At 41.7% G+C, this 3,260-nt stretch overlaps 1 non-coding gene across 1 annotated transcript; it reads left to right on the plus strand.

Annotated features, from left to right (window-relative positions):
* Positions 1-2,866: 2,866 nt before the first annotated feature.
* On the plus strand, positions 2,867-2,954 carry trnap-ugg (transfer RNA proline (anticodon UGG)). The gene is given in 2 exon segments: positions 2,867-2,902; positions 2,919-2,954. It is a non-coding gene; the product is annotated as a tRNA-Pro (tRNA).
* Positions 2,955-3,260: the final 306 nt, after the last annotated feature.

A 3,260-nucleotide genomic window follows, 5' to 3' on the forward strand; every position in this document is an offset into this window, starting at 1 on the left:
TCGGCTCTGCGTCTCATTGGACAACCTAAACCCCGGTTTGATTCCGGCAAATACTTGATCAGTGTATCTTCCTTTCTGCACGCATGAGCTCACCACCATAGGGATAAGCATACATTCAACGTCAATCTCAAATTCAACGTGAAACAGACTCTGCCCTGAATATGAGTGCGTCCTGTTTCTCTCGCGCTGAAAAGAAGTGAGAAGCAGGCTTTGGATTTAGTCCCTTGGCTGTCGAATTTAAACCGTGCAGGAAATCAATCCGGGGTGGCCAAGCTGCCTGGTCTGATTAAAAGGCGTTCAAAACCTACATTCCAGGCATGTTATAGTGTTCTGGCCTCAACATTCGGTTCAACGTATCGGATCATAAGCACCACTCCCATTGTCTGCTAATGGTTCCATGTTCACACTAACACCTCCTCTGGTGCATCATTTGTTACTTTATTGCCCGCTTACCACCCACTTTGCCTTTTCGCATTGTGCCATTTATTATTCAATCACTCCTACGCTCCGCTGTATCACAGGCATTCCCTTTTGTCCTTCCTCGCTGCCTATTTTTTTCCAGGCGCTATTTTCGTGGAAAAATCTGTAAACTTTACATTTTTCTTAAAATATCGGAATGATCCTCTGACTGAACGTGAGCCCGGGGAATGCATCCACAGAATGTTCACGGCCTGCTGAGTTTTACAGAATGCTTTGTTTTTGTTCATTGTGTTTCTGTATCCCTTTTAAGGTGATGTGCTGGTCTGCCCGGGGTCATTCTCTGTCTCTCCAAAATGGTGTGCTCTCAGTATCAGATTATTATCTATCTGTTTAAAAGGAATGTGCTGTCTGTCCCGGATTTCAAATTTCAAATTACAAAAACTGCCTTTGGAGGGTGCAGAAAGTTTAGTTTGTTGGTGTGTTTGTGTCAGTAACAGAGTGGATGGAAACGTTCTGCGCGATCTTACTGTGCATTTCATGTCATGGGAGTAAAAATGCATTACATGCAACTTGAAGCCACACTGATTTGATTCAACACGCATTCGGGGACTGCCTGACAGGAGAAGAATCTGCTGTGGGATTTTGCTATTCCACATGTGAAAGAAGGCAAATTATATAAGTTAGAAACATAGCGATTTTAGCGAGAGCTTGCGGATGGGCTGTGTGACATGATGAGATCCATCACCCTTAATTTCAAATTCAAATCAAATCAAGACAAGACAAGACAAGACATGACTGACTGACTGACTTTGTTTATATAAATATATGTATCAATATTTATATATGCATATATTTACATACATTGCCTACTTTTTAACTTTCACAATAAATGTGCTTTTCTGTTCTGCCTGCATTGGCTCTATTACATTTGACCTCTTTCACAGCACACGCAGCTTCTGTCTGATCCTGCAGAAAAGCACTCGCGACTTTAAAAGATGGCCTTTGTTGCCCACATCTTCCCTCGTTGTTTGTCTTACACCATGGGCTTAATGTGTTTGGGTATTTACTGACTGCACACCCTGATTTCCAGTGGATTTCATGCAGTCGCACAGACTTCGTTCAATCAAAAATATCTAGATTAAGAAACAATTATTTATTTAATTCAATCAAATCATATTCAATTTTTTGCAATAAAGTTGTAAATTTATTTATTTTCTTATTATGATAAATATATATATGTTTTAAATTGTCTGTTTGTCTGTGTTGGTTTTATTTCCCTCCCTCTATCCTGCTTGTCTATCACCTGTGGCTACAACAACCGTCCCAGTCCCGCGTCCTCATGAGAACCGCGATCAATCACGTACAACACAATTGCATTCAGGAATGATAGAAATCCCACTTTATTCTTCTGAAAGGGAACTGCTGTCCGTGAAGAGCAATTCTACAGCTGTGTAAGAGGGATGTGCTTCCTGTCCAGGATCATTCGGTGTCTGTTTCAACGGGATAGTTGTCAGTTCCGGTTCATCAATTGCCCCTTTAAAACGTATTTTCTCATTAACCGGATCATCCTGTACATTTAAAAACGTGTGTGATTATCAGCTGTGAGAACCGAATTGTTAAACTTTTGTGTTTCAAGCTTCATTGACTATGCCTGTGTCCGTTGATATACATATCGCAGCGCATCTGTTCATTACTCAAAATTTGCCTATGTTTTCCGATATCCACTCCTTGATGTAACCCTTGTCCCAAATTTGCTCTCAATATAAAAAACAACAAATTATGTACCGACGATAGCGGCCGCGTGGCCTAAAGGATAAGGTGTTTGACTTCGATTGTAACTGTGATCTTATCAGAAGATTGCAGGTTTTGTCCTTCAGCGGTCAGCTATCGCGCCGCGTGAAAGTTTATATTCTTTGTTTTGATTCTGCCTCAAAACCAACCATCTCGGACAGTCACTCACCTGAAGTAAAGGAAGGCTTTGTGCTTTAAGAAGCTAATGGCACATTTCCATCACTGTCAATCTGGTTGCACGGGCAAAACAAGCGGTGAAGTCGACTTTCGTGCACATTATTTCTGTTTGAATGCAAAAAGTAGGGATGGATGTCTGACTTTGCAGTAAATAGTAGACAAGGTGACTGACAGGTTGAGGCAATGGACTGCTGATCCAGTGTGCCCCCAGCTTCGTCGTTATTGTGTTAAACATTTTCACTTAGTTTTTTTATTCAATCACATTTATCCTCATTGCCAAATTCACCTTTTACTGAAAAGGATGTAGCTCGTTGGTGAAGTAATGTCACAAAAAATAATCACTTCATCAAAGGGAAAACATTAGCTGGACGATGGAGAGGGGGACTCATGAGATCTGTCTCTGATAGTCAGCACAGGCACGATGGGCCGAATAGCAAACTAACGTCAGAAACTGAGAGCTACGTTCATCACTGTCGGCGGCTCGTTGGTCTAGGGGTATGATTCTCGCTTTGGGATTATAATAATTGAAATGCGAGAGGTCCCGGGTTCAAATCCCGGACGAGCCCTGCCTAATTTTAGTCAAAAAACGACTTCTCAGTCGTTCGACATGTGAGAAAACTGACATGTTTCAAATTAAAACGAGTGATTGCACTCCTTTGTTCACACAGCGTCCAAAAATCCTGGAGAGTCCCAAGAGCAAAGTGAAACTCACCGAACTGATTGAAGTTCATGTCTCTCAGATGTTCTCGGCTCTGCGTCTCATTGGACAACCAAAACGCCGGTTTGATTCCGGCAAATAATTCATCAGTGTATCTTCCTTTCTGCATGCATGAACTCACCTCCATAGGAATAAGCATACATTCAACGTCAAT

The sequence above is a fragment of the Pristiophorus japonicus genome, unplaced genomic scaffold (genome assembly GCF_044704955.1).
Source record: "Pristiophorus japonicus isolate sPriJap1 unplaced genomic scaffold, sPriJap1.hap1 HAP1_SCAFFOLD_187, whole genome shotgun sequence".
Lineage (NCBI taxonomy): Eukaryota > Metazoa > Chordata > Chondrichthyes > Pristiophoridae > Pristiophorus > Pristiophorus japonicus.